Source organism: Chamaea fasciata, unplaced genomic scaffold (genome assembly GCF_029207755.1).
Source record: "Chamaea fasciata isolate MVZ Bird 193981 ecotype frontalis unplaced genomic scaffold, bChaFas1.0.hap1 SCAF_6, whole genome shotgun sequence".
Classification (NCBI taxonomy): Eukaryota; Metazoa; Chordata; class Aves; order Passeriformes; family Sylviidae; genus Chamaea; species Chamaea fasciata.
The window spans coordinates 69,498,371-69,511,671 of NW_027094091.1; the positions used below are offsets into that span (position 1 = coordinate 69,498,371).

A 13,301-nucleotide genomic window follows, 5' to 3' on the forward strand; every position below is an offset into this window, starting at 1 on the left:
TTCCCTGCCCCAGTGATTTCAGCTCTTGACCCACAGGCTTTATTTCACTGCCAGCTCTTGTTTCACTTTTGTCTCCACGTCTTCCCAGCACTGGCACATAATAACGTTGCTTTTGGTTCTCAGAGTATGGTTGTTGTTTTAGGTCTAACTCTGTGTTGTTTCAGCACAGCTCTTGTACCCACATTCCAGCCCCAACCTACTAATCCTTACTGCAGCAACAGCTCTACCATCCCTATCCCCCCCCTTACAGTGATTTCAGCTCCAGTCATGCAGTTCCCGTCCCGGCTCCATACTCCCTAGACCAGCCCCACAGGGGTTTCACCCCAAACCCTACCATCTTTGTGTCTCCTCCAGCTCTGCTGTCTCAGCTCCAGCTCCTCAGCGTTCCGCTGCTTGCCGCTAAAAGCCGCTACTGCTTCTCCCTGCAGCCCAGGACTGTTGATAAGGCCACAAGTCAGTTATTATCATCGCTTCAATGTCCTTAGGAGCTCTACCACCCATCCTCCTGGGTTCCCAGCCCTGGGAACACTTGGCACCTGAAGCCCAACATCTGTCTTCCCCCTCTCGCTGGGTCTCAGCCCAGCACTTGCCCCAAGGCCCCCCTCACCTCCCCCAGGCAGCACCGGGGGCTGGGAAGAGCCACTGGGCCCCTGCTCCCCCATCCCAAAAAGTGCCCTTGTGTTGGTTCTCGGGCCCTGGTGCCCTCCGAACCCCCACACCCTCAGCCTCTGCTTGGTACCACAGGGCAAGGGCTGGCAACCCCCCAGGCATCTCCTGCAGGCCCTGAGCTGCAGCTCCATCCCCTTCTCCCGTGGCATTTATCCACTCCAGCCCCAGCATTCCCATTGCTCCTCATTGTTTTGGGCCGGCCTCTAGTGCCAAGATCCTTATTCCACACCCTGGGGCTTTATGCCTCCACTGGCCTCGCAACCGGTGTTTCAGCCCTAGCCCTACAACCTTTACTGAAGTAACAACAACTATCTAGCAAAAGAAAACAAAAATAAACCAAAATAATGTAATAAAGCGACGAAATTATTGAAACGGAGTAATAAAGAAAAAAAATCATAATTATTTCGAATAAAACAAAATAAAACATTAAAACTGAAAAAAATGCAGCTTTATTTTTGATATCTTAAGCGTTACTTTGTATCCAGAAACCACGGAAGCACTTCTCCCCTGGTAGCCCCAGCCGGTCTCCCCGCGCCGCACCAAGCCCCGCACCAGCCTCCGGCCGTCCGAGTCACGCAGGGCGCGGCGGAAAGAACCGGGCACGGCCGGCAGCGCTGCCCCAGGACACCGCCAGTCCCCACACGCTAGCACAGACAGACGCGGGAGTCGCGTGCGGGCTCACCGGCGCTCCCCTGACCGGAAGCCGCAAACATCCCGTCCTGGCGCAGCCGCGCTCCTCCGGCCGCGCTCCTCCGACCGCCCAGTCCCACCCGTCGCTCTCCGCGCCGCCGCCGAACTAGCGCCGAGACCCCTCAGGGCACGCTATTTATCCCCCAGGGCCGGGCCACCCCAGCCAATCACAACCTGAGGCAGCGGCGGCCGGGCCAGCCCAACCTATCACAGCGCAGTGTCGGCCCGCCAATCCCGGCCCGCCCGTTCCCGCCCCCCTCGGCTCCGCGACCCCCCGCTGTCCCCTCACGCCCCGCTCCCGCCATTCCGCCCGCTCCCCGCCGTCTCCCCGTTTCCCTGGGAGAACTCCCGGCCGGGACCTCAACGGGGAGCTCCCGCCGCCCTTCCCGGGTCCCGGCAGCACCTGCCGAGGCTGCGGCAGCGGAGGCACGGCTCCGCTCGTTCCCAAAGCCGGGGCGGCGGGAGGGACGCCTCAGGCGAACGGGGGACCGGGACCGGGCTGAGGGGCCGGGCCGCGACTGAGCGGGCTGATCTGGGCGGGACCGCGCCCGGATTGAAAGGGCGGCTGTGATTGGACGGGGCGGAGAAAGGCGGGCCGGGATTGGCGGGGCTTGGCAGCTGAGGCTGCAGCCAATGGGAGCGCGAGCGCTCAGGCGGGCGGAGCCAGGGGCGCTCGGGGGTCCGCGGTCGCCCGGGGTCCCGCTCCCGAGACCCCCGTCCCCTTCTCCGACCCTCCCTGTGCCCCGGTCCCGGCTGAAAGGCCCCTGCAGAGCCCCCACCGGAGCGCCCGTCGGCACTCGGGGCAGGGAGGGGCGTAGCCGGCAGCCCGGCCGGGAGCGGTTCCGAGTCGCCAAGGCGGACTCTGCGGTAGCAGCGCGGGCCAGGGAGCGGCGGCGACGTGGGGGGGAGGGGGGTCGGCGGCGGGAAGCGGGGGCGCGTGCAGAGCCCGCTGCCGGCTGTGGGCGCCTCTTTCCCCGCAGCGGTTCCGCTTCTGCGGGGACTTGGGCCGCCCCGACTGGGTGCTGGCCGAGATCAGCGCTGGGAGGATCAGCACCCTGGCCAAGATACTCAAGTGCCCGCCCCCGCCTGCTGCGGGCCCGCTGCTCACCGCAGGGGGGGTCAAGCGCTTCAACACTACAATGGCATAATCAGCAACATTATTTAATCTCGTGTTCTTCATGCAAGCCTCAGCGTTAAGAACACTACCGGCCTCTTCTAGTAGTAATAATATGCGTATATTATGCATATGTTATTAGTATTAATATTTAGGTAAGAATTGTTAGTGTTAACACTGATAGTGAGTGTGTTAGCTGGTGTTTACCGTGGTGCTCTGCTCTCCCACAGTATGACAAGATCCCGAAGCTGCCCTTAGATGCAAAGTTAGGTGAGCACTGCTGTCCTTACCACGATCCCCTGATGGAGCCATGCTCCAGGCATGGGCAGCAGTGTGTCTGGGGATGCCTTTCCAAGGTGACAGAGCTCACCCCCCCTCCCGTCTGCAGAGTCGGGGGATTTGAAGGCGACCATTGCTGTCCTCGGCTTCATCCTCTCCAGCGCGGCCAAGCACTGGGTAGATGGTGAGTCTCTGTCAGGTGACCTGCAGCAGCTGGGACTGCCCAAAGGTTCCTCAGGCGTGCTGGGATGTTGCTGACAGTTCCCAGCCTTGCCTTCACATCCAGATGGAGGGCAGGCTGGCTGCTGTGCTGTCCTCTGTCACCTCCCTTCTGTCCATCAGTCCCTGGGGCCTCCCCAGGTGCTTTGGTGGAGTTTGGCAGCTTCAGGTCTGGTGTGAGCAGAGGGGTTCTTCTCTTGTCTCCCCTCAAGAGCAGAGCATGCCAGCGCCTTGTGCCATTCCTTTGAGGAGAAGCAGAGCCCCTTCCAGGACTGGCTCAGTGCCTGCAGCCTGAGGTGTGAGCGGGGTGTTGGGTCTTAACAGGAGTGTGGGGGTCAGTGTAAATCACCATGCTGGAGTGAACCGGGGTGCTGACACCATCCCACTCCCCACCGTACTGACCCAGCTGGGCTCAGTGTGCTGGCACGTGGATTACACCCTCAGCTCCAGCGACTTGCAGGAGGTCAATGAGCCCGTGGTGCACCTGACCTTCAGTGTGCGGGACAGAGTGTGAGAAAATGACAGCTGTCCCTGCAATGCTCTCGGCCAACAAGTTCCAGGTGCTGCTGGCAGGTGAGGCGCCCGGAGGGGTGGCAGCAGGGAGGATTCTGCAGGGGAAGGTGCTGTGGGAGGCACGCTGGGAAGGGGATGCTGGAAGGGATGCTGCAATACCAGCAGCTCCCCCACATCTCCGTCCTCTCTCTGCAGTTCTGAAACAGCCCTGCCATTCCCTCCATCTGCCCCAGACCGCTCACCATTCATTTGCAGGCTTGGTTTGATAACCAGGATGCCATGGCAGGAACAAACAGAACTTTGAGATTACAGAAGATGGGATTAAACCTGTTTATGGGAAGAGGAGAGATTCAATCAACCCCCTACGAAAAAGATGCTGTAAAATGCATGAGCTGTTTGTATGATCTTTTAACCTAATTATTGTAGTAGAAACTATTAACCTTCCTGAAATGGTATACAAGCTTTTGGAAAACCTCAGTGAAATCAAATTCTGATCACTGAATCAGTCTTCCTGTGTCTCCTTCAATCGCCAGTAGCTGAAGGGCCAAGGAAGGGACGTGCTCGTGGGAGGAGGAAAGTGACTGCTGCTCCAGCCTTGCCTGAGGTGCCTCCAAGTGTCAGAAGAAGCTGCTGGACATCTGCTCGCAGGGCCAAAGGTGAGACTGGCAGTCCCTGTGGGGGCTGTGGGGAGCTCTCCCACAGCCCATGGGGCAGAGCCAGATATGCCCTCTGACTCCTCATTTCCCTCTTCCTTCTCCAGGTGCAGCCCCTGCCATGTGAGTGTCACCTGCTGCCACCTCCTGAGGGACATTTAAGGGGCCAAGAGGAGCTCAGGCAGGGCCTGGCCACAGACGGAGCTGCCCTGTACCTGTCCTCACGCTTCTTTGCTACTGTTGCACCCTGCCAGTGTGGGAGGGAGAAGCTGAGCCTGGTGGTGGGGCTTTTTATGGCCGGCCACAGGCATTTCAGGGGAAAAGGGTGAAACCACATGCTGTGCTGGACTCTGACTCTTTCCTCTCCCTCTTCCCTTTCCGGCTGCGGATCCACTGCTTTTAGTTGACTAATAAAGTATTTTGTGTAGAAATCACCGTGCGTGCCTTTTCATGGGAAGGATAAATCCCTGTGCCCAGTCTCTTCCCCACAGGGGCTGAAGCAGACTTCCCCTCCACCTCATCCCCAAAAAATAAAGGTAAGCTCAGCCTCCCCAGTCCCAGGAGTGAGATACTGCTCAGAGGCAGACACTAAAAGAGCAACTACAACAAAGCCCCTGGGAGGAGGAAGGTCAGTGCAGTTACCTGGAAACAAGTTAAAAAAACAGGCTCCAGCTTGTTTTTACATAATCCTCTTGATTTTTTTGTGTTTCCTCTTCTGCAAGGGTGGTGCAAGGGACAGGCAGAGGGAGAAGGAAGGGAGTAGAGTGTGTTTCTACACTCACTGCTAGGCAAGATGAAGGCTGCAACACAGGAGTCACTGTGGAAGCTGCTGCTCCCCACACCTCTATGGCTGGAGCAGAACTTGTGCACACCAGCCTTTCTGCACCTTTGTCCACACTTAAAGAACTCAGAACTCGCTCAAGACCACCTACCCTGGCTGGGCAGTGGGCAGCTGTCCTCCTTCCCTGAGGAGCAGGGTTGTTCAAGCGCGTCTCTGCAACACTTGGGTGCAGGACATGGGGACACTGCTGTTCCCTGGAACTGCTGCCTTGCACAACGCTCGGGATGGGGAACAGCTCAGTCTGTGATTTGAGCTCACAGTGTTGGCCTGGGTGGCTGCAGGAGGACCAGGAGGTCAGAGAGCACACGAAGGCTGCAAAGGAAAGCCTCAGGCCCTGTGGCTCCAGCAGCAGGTGGCCCCACACAGCCAGATGCTCCAGGAGGTCACAGCTGGGGGACAAAGCACAGGGCTGAAGGGACTGATCTCCATCGCCACATGCCCCAGCCCTTCTGCAGGGACTCACAGCATCGCCTCCGTAACGGGGAGGGAGGCCTGGAGCCGGGCGGTGACTGTGCTGCCATGGGCCTCGTACAGCCAAACCACCAGAGCCTCAGCCCTTTCCTCGGCCTTTGGGGCAGCTCAGACAGACGAGACAGGCATCACCTCTCCAACACCAGTTGCTGTGCTCAGCTGAGCCTGGCCACCACTCGGTGTGGGTGAAAGAGCAAGCCCTGCCCAACAACAGCACCTCAGCCCCCTGCCCTCCCCTCGTCCACCCCAGCACCTGCCTGACAGTCTCCAGCACGATGGCGCGTGAGCTGACAGAAAAGGCACTCCAGGATGGGCACTGGGCACAGCTGGCTGGACCACATGGAGGGGGCAATTCAAACTGTGGGCTTGCTGAATCACACCAGCCTCCTGAACGGAACCTGCAGCACAAGAACCTCCCTCCAGTCAGCCTCTGTACACTGATGGGCAGCACGACGGAGAGGGATTAAAAAAGAACAGGGACAGCAAACAGGACACAAGGATCCCATGGGAAACAGTGGCACGGGGAGCACCACAAAGCCACAGAGAATAAGCATGAACACGAGGCGTGGAGAAAGATGGAGAAAAAGAGAGAGTGCCAAACACATGGCAAGGACAGAGGGATACAGAGACAAAGAGGGAAACAAGGACCCAGAGAGGAAATGACCACAGCACACCAGTGGGGAAAGACAGGCAAGATGCTTCTCACTCCAGCCACTACACAAGTGCAGCTTCCCTGGAATTTCATGCTCAGCATCTCTTCCAAGCTCAACAGGTGAACAAACAGGTACCGCAAACACCTCCTTTCTTTGGACAAACCCATTGGGAGAACCTGGAATCCAAGGATGGATCTTAACATGGCAGTCCCACTTGCTACTCTCCACCTCTTCTCCAGCTTAGTCCTGGGCTGGAAAACAAAAAACAACAAACACTTAAAAACCAATCTAGAGGTGTCTTGAGGATGCCCAGGCCTGGGAGAAAGAGAGGTCCCACTACGACCCTCTTGGCCTTTTCCCACTCTGAGGACCTGTGGAAATGCCCATACAGTTCCTAGGTGGACAGCCTGGGATGTTTTCTGCACACCAAATGCCACAGCCCTAAGCACCAGAAACCGGAAGATGGTCGGGATTGCAATTCACAGCCTCAGTGAAACCTGTGTGGGACATCAGTGTGCAGAGGAATTAAAAGTCACCATTTTTAATAGTTAAAATATCCATGGAAGTTACTGACTACTTAAAACAGTGTGCTTCATACAGCCTCCCATGCTTATGGATTTATCAAAAGAAGCAGCTTCAGGTTCCTTCCTTTTGGAGCCCAATTCCAAACAGGAAACTTCTCACATCTGCTCCTGAGAGAGACAAATGGAACTTCAGGAGCTCAGGAAAGCGACTCCCTCCCCTGAGTCACGTCTCACCTGTCCGAGCACCCACAGAGCTTTTATACTACCTCTCTCTCAGCTTTCCACGTTCATTTAAATGTAAGAAGCCTGCAAGCTCTGCCCCAGCCGCATCTTCCCTGCGCCCCAGCACTGCCCCACCCGCTCAGGTGCTGCTCCCTTCTGCTGCGCTGCCCCTCGCCACGGGGCCGAGGTGGGAGAAACCGCAGGTTTTGCTTCCCAGGAAAGGCTCCGCCGGGCGGCCCCAGCCGGCCCCGCTGCTCCTCCCCGGCTCCGTGCCCGCGTCGGGACCGCCTTCGCCCCACGCAGCCCCGGCCGCCCGCTCCCGGCCCGGCTCCGCTCGGGGCCGCCCCCCGCGGCTGCCACCGCCGTCCTCGGGGCTTCTCCCGGGACCGGCCGTTCTCCGCTCCGCTTCAACCGCGCTGCGGCAGCTCCCGCCCTCCTCCATTGTCAGCACAGCCCTCACGGCCGCCACTGCCGCAGCCGGGGCCCGCGCCCGGCGCTCCCGAGCCGCTGCCGGCGGCCCCGCGGGGTGTGACCGGTCAGTCTCCCTTTCTTTACCTGAGTCCCAGCCAGGTTTTCCGGGCAGCTTTCAAGAAATGTGGCTGTAACTGCAGATCAAAAATGAAGTAATTGTGATAGCATAACTGGGGTGAGGAATGACTTTCTGGGTGTGAACAGAAAGCAGCCGCTGCTGCTGGTCGGGCCGGCCGCCGCCCGGCTCCAGCAGCGACAGCGAGTGCTCCCGCTCCGGGCACAGCGGCCCCCGACATCGCCTTCGAACCGCCGGCCGAGGAAGCGACAGGGAGGGCGGGCACCGGTCCGGGATCACCCCGAACTGCCCTCGGCTGAGTCCGGCTGCTGGCCGAAAGTCGGCGATTTTCGTCAAGCCTCGGCTATTTTCGTCTGCACTCGGTTACAATAGGTTGCGAGCAGCGTGCCAGGACTTCCGCCCTTCCTCGCCGCCATACTGGTTGAGGCTGAAGCCACTTCCGGTCGAACCGTCATCTTCAGTGCGGGCACTCGCTGGGGTGCCCCCCCGCTGCTGGCACAGGCGCCTGGCTCAATGGACCGCCGGCAGCGGCGCGGTTGAGCCCCCATCCCGTGTCCGCACACCCGCAAACGCCGCGGAAAATCGCGCCCGGACGGCTCCGGGTGGCGCGCGCAGGCAGTCGGCTGCCACGCGCCCGGGCTCCTTGCCTTTTTCCCTCCCTTTCGGCCCCGAGCTGCGGGCGGGCGGGCGGCAGCGCCGCCCCCGAGCTCACAGTGCGGGGCTGCCACGCGCGTCGGGGACGGGCGGGGGGGACAGCTGCACTACCGCTCTTTGCCCACAGGGTGGCAGCATTGCCGCACGGCTCCGGCGGGACGGGCACGGGGGACAGCTGCACTACCGCTCTCTGCCCACAGGGTGGCAGCACTGCCGCGCGGCGGCGCGGAGCGGAGCCATAAACGAACGTGCCCAGGAATGCCCTGGCGAACAGCCTCCGGAATAAATGGCCCAAAAGACCCCCGAGCACACCTGCGAGAGCCCTGCCAGCAACCAGACCGAAACAAAAAAGCCTTTCGTTCAGGCTCTATTTCAATATTTTTTTATCTTTGTGATTCTGATATTTACATTCATCATTACAATTCATCTTTTATATTATGTACATTATACATCATGTATTATGTTTATTATACCATTATATTTATTATAGATATTAAATATAGAAAGTTATATATAAAATAATTTATTATTTATTATGTAATGTTATAAATAATACATTTCATTTAAATATGATTATGTACATTATAGATGTTTATATTATGTATATTACATATATTTATAAAACGTGTAGTATGTAATAGTATATTGTGTATTTATTATTGATATTATTTTTCATATCCTATACTTTTTGTTATTTTTCTTTTTCATTATTTTTTAAATTCGTTTGTTTATATTTTAAACGATATTTTACACTAGATGAATTCATTAACCTAACACATCAGAAACACAATTAATTTGAATTAAATGAGCCTGGTTTTCTAAGGGGTAAAGTTTTAATCTTTATTTAGATAATATGGGCATATTTTCTCTATCTGTATGGGGTTTTTTTGGTGGGTTGCGGGGGATTTTATTTTGGGGGTTTTCTTTTTTTGTTCGCTTTGTTTTGGATTTCTTTGCTAATAAACAAGCAGGGTCGGAGAGTTCAAAATAAAACGTCTACTTTGTTTCTATTGCTCCCTCTGAAATACGCCTCGACAGCCTGGACAGCAGGCTGCTGCTGGTAACACTGTGCACGGGTAGGAGGAGACCTGGTCGGGGCTGGGAAGGAAAAAAGGGCACCACGGTGGTCACAGCTTTCTCCCTTCAGGAGTTTTATGGAGCAGAAAATACAGAGCTTTTGCCAACTGCGCTCTCTATGACATCCCGACGTCCAGCGGGCACCGAGGTCATTTCTCATCTTTCTTGCCAACAGCCAAACCCCCAGGCGCCCGGGGGAAGAAAGAGTATGGGGGAAAAAAAAAAGGAACAAAGAAAACATGAAAAAATAAACCAAAACTATAGAAAATAATAAATAAAATTAAAATACCAAAAGAAAAAAATTTCAAAGTAACAAAAAAGTGGAAAAAAAATTTAAACAAAAAATTAAAATAAAAAACGAAAAGTAGTTTTAACAAGTAAATAAATAGCTAAAGAAAAAAAATAAAAATTAAAAAACTGAAGAAAAACTCTTTGAAAAACCACAAAACGCAACATGAAAAACCACAACAAAAGAGCACAAAAATAACAAAAAATAAAATACAAAATTAAATAAATGCAGCTCTCACCTCCTGCCACTGCCTAAAAAAGCGCCATGGCTTTCCTCAATTATGCAGCAATAAGGGAAACAAACCCAGTGCCCCCCAGAACAGAAGGTTTTCTAGACAATTCCCACTTCTGCTTGGAAACAAATTCTATTTTAGTGGGAAGCTCATTTTGGACAAACACCCAAATGTGCCAAGGTAGGAAAGAACCAGCCCCTTGTGTCCAAGGAACAGCAGCTAGGCCTGGATTCAGGTTTTAATGGCATTTATGTAATTAAAAATGCAGTAAATTGAACTTTACAAAGAGACGAATCGTGGCAAATAAATACTTCAAAGTTTTCTTGGGAAATCACAGAATTTTGTGGAGATGGTGCTGGACAATTGCTGATTTACCAACATTAATTGGGTAAATTTCCTTGGAAATGTGCTCTACAAGGTACAAAAATTCCAATTAGGATGGAAAATTGGAATAAATAAATATTCCCTTACTAAAATCAGAGAGAAAATCAGAGTTATTCCTTCAATTAAAAGGAAGGAATAACATCTAAATCCAAGCCTGCCTGGAAAACAAGCTCAGGAATTTCTAACATTGAAAACTTTTGCAAGAGTCATGAAGTTGGTGAAAGTTCATGGAATGATGATTTAAAATCTGCTTCCTCTGCACTGATTTAAAGGGAAGTGGGAATTCAACAGGTCCAGTTACTCCTATCCAAGAATGATCTGTGTTTTGTGGGAGTACCAATGCAAAGAAACTCCAATCTTACTTGGATTTGACATCTGAAACTCTCAGCAGAGTTGGCAAGTTTCAGTGGAACAAAAGAGCCACAATTCCTGTAATAACCAAAATTCACCTTGGCAAAACAGGAGGAGGAGGAGGAGGAGGAGGAGGACACCAGGAACACACTCCGGCTGACAGCAAGGATTTCTTGGAAAAGGCAGGAAATCAAACTGACAGTCTCTGTCCAGTTATGGCCAGGCAATTATCTAGGAGTCAGAGAGAAAAGTGGGAACCTTGGACTGGGATAAGGCCTTCCAGTGGCTTCACTTCCTACTGGCTCTCTCCTTTTTTTGCCAGCTACCTGGAAGAGGAAAAACAACAGGAATAAAGTCTCAAACAGGATGGCCTTGGTCCAGGCAGACTGAGGTGCAGCTCCCAGCGAGGGAGGCCAGGCTGTGCCTCGGGGAGCTCCGGGAATCTGGGATTGCCCGTGGGATTCAAGGGCTGGAAAAGCACACCCACCTGCCAGGTTCAGTGCTGGGACAGAGCAAGGCCGGGGCTCGGGGGCAGCAGTTAGAGCTGGGACTGCAGGAGAACACCCCAAACCCGGGTTAAACATCCGGCACGACACGCAGCACGCTCCGGGAGAAACTCGGGTGGGAGAAGCCCCGGGATGCTCCACGTTCCTTGCCCTTGGCAGCTGTGCCAGGGCCTCCCTCAGAATGCTGACCTCACCGTGCAGCTCCTACAAAATAGGAGAACTTATGGAAATCACCCAGCAATCCATGGACTTCCAGTTATTAAGAACCACAGCTGCAGCGAAAGGTGCCCAAACTCTACTGCAAACCAGCAGGGCTGATGAGACGCAGGGATTTATTCCAGAGGGGACACAAGGATCCCTCAGCCAGCCAGGATTTCTGGGCAGAATTCCTGCAATAACCAAAATTCACCTTGGCAAACAGAGGAGGCGGAGGAGGAGGAGGAGGAGGAGGAGGAGGAGGAGCAGGAGGAGGAGGAGGAGGAGGAGGAGACCAGGAACACACTCCGGCTGACAGCAAGGATTTCTTGGAAAAGGCAGGAAATCAAAGGGACAGTCTGTGTCCAGTTCTGGCCAGGTAATTACCCAGGAGTCAGAGAGAAAAGTGGGAACCTTGGACTGGGATGAGGCCTTCCAGGGGCTTCACTTCCTACTGGCTCTCTCCTCTTTTTGCCAACTACCTGCAAGAGGAAAAACAACAGGAGTCAAGGTCAAACACGGACAGGATGTGCTGGCTTCAGGCAGACTGCAGTGCACCTCGCAGGAATCACTGAAAGGCATGAAAGGAACCAAGGGAAATTAAAGAAGAGCTGCCACCTCCAAGGGCTCTCCAAGGCAGGCTCAGAACCCTTACCAACGATTGGCTTTAATAAAGCAACTCACACAGAGCCACCAACACCACACGGACACAGCACCGTTCTTTTGGAGTGGAGTTCTAGAGAAATGCGGAAGAACGGAAAAGCCTTCCTAAACCCGGAAACTCCTTGAAGAGATAGACAGGGCACAGCTGCTGACAGAGCCTTGGGATTCAGGGGGGAAAACTCCAAGTTTTCAGTCTTTAGCATCTTCCACTCTGCCATCGTTGACAGCAAACACGGCTTCAGCCTCAGGGAGACGCGGAGAACTCCGAGATTTTGCAGATCCTGCTCTCACCTCTCGCCCCATATTTTTCCTTTCTTCCAAAACGATGACAACAAGAAAAGTCAACTATTGCAGTTTTGCTTGCTTGATGTGTTTTTTGGTTTTACTTACACGTGACTTTCAGATCCCCATCCACACTCAGAATCATTCAAACCTTCGAGCACAGAGCCTCCAGGCACCGCTTATTTCTTCTGAGATTTGATTCAAGAAGACCATTTTTCAGAGCCTGACATGAGATTGGCAACTAAGTTTCATTTTACAGCTCTTCCCCTTTTTAAACTGTGTTTCCTCAAAGCTTCCCAATTGTGCTAAGCTTAGAATTCACCCCAAGGAAGACCTGAAAAATGCCTTGCCATTTCCTTTCCTCCTCCCTCAAGCCCCATCAGGCTGGCAGAAGGCATTAGTACTGTTTCCAGAGCAGTTGGCCTCACTTGTACTGTGGGTCTGTAACGGCTGCAACAAAATACGCCCTCCTGGAAGCAGTTCAGCACTTACTGATCACTCCTTTGTTTTGGCACTTCCCAGCCAGGGCCTGCGGGGCCTCCTGCAGATGCAGGTCTTCGCTGACAAGGCTCCACTTGTGCAGCAGCAGCAGGAGCAGGAGCAGCAGCAGCAGCAGCTCTCTGAAATTTTAGAAAACATTAGAAAAATACAGGCAAAAGCTCACCTCTGTCCTCCACTAAGGACATCCCCAGGACATCATCCCAGTTTTTCCCAGCTAGGAGCTGCAAGGAATTCAGGCAGGGGAAATGACATCAGGGAACAGCTTTGTAAAGTCAAAGGCAGAAAGAGAAGATCCACCAGCAAAGGGCAGGAAAGGGGAAAGGTTTCTGAAAACATTTCTGCAGTCTAATTAATAATTATTTCCGCTTCCCCAGCGAGAAGAACACAGACTCACAGCCATTCAGGCCTGACAGTCCCCTGCAGCCAGAGCTCAGCACACATCCACAGAAGCAAGTCCAGCATCTGAAAGAAAAAAAAAACAAAAAACAAAAAACAAACACAACAATCAAACCAGTAGGAAAAGGTGATTTCTTTGGCTTCAAAGTTATTTCAAGTTCTTAAAGCCCAACACAGCTGCTAGGAGAAACAGAGTCAGGGCTCCTGGCAGACAGAGGGTGTTTTCCCCCCCAGGGGACTGCAGAGGAATTGTCTGGGACTTGGACTGTCCCTCGGGGTGACACCAGTTGCTGTGACTTCTATCATTCCATATGTTTGACTCTCAAAACTTCCCAGCCCAGGGGCTTGAGCTGACAGGGCAGCACAAAGATTGTTC

General features: G+C 53.7%; 2 long non-coding RNA genes across 3 annotated transcripts; one reads left to right on the forward strand and one right to left on the reverse strand.

The window, feature by feature from the left end:
* Positions 1–2,504: 2,504 nt before the first annotated feature.
* LOC136290377 (uncharacterized) lies at positions 2,505–7,720 on the reverse strand. The gene is made up of 3 exons (XR_010721103.1): positions 7,404–7,720; positions 5,707–6,353; positions 2,505–3,811 (listed from the first exon to the last, which is right to left on the reverse strand). It is a non-coding gene; the product is annotated as an uncharacterized lncRNA (long non-coding RNA).
* LOC136290376 (uncharacterized) lies at positions 3,472–4,458 on the forward strand. 2 transcript variants are annotated; one of them, XR_010721102.1, is made up of 4 exons: positions 3,472–3,544; positions 3,740–3,878; positions 4,018–4,140; positions 4,245–4,458. It is a non-coding gene; the product is annotated as an uncharacterized lncRNA (long non-coding RNA). The 2 variants fall into 2 exon arrangements; XR_010721101.1 differs by lacking the exon at positions 3,472–3,544 and having other exon boundaries at positions 3,796–3,882.
* Positions 7,721–13,301: the final 5,581 nt, after the last annotated feature.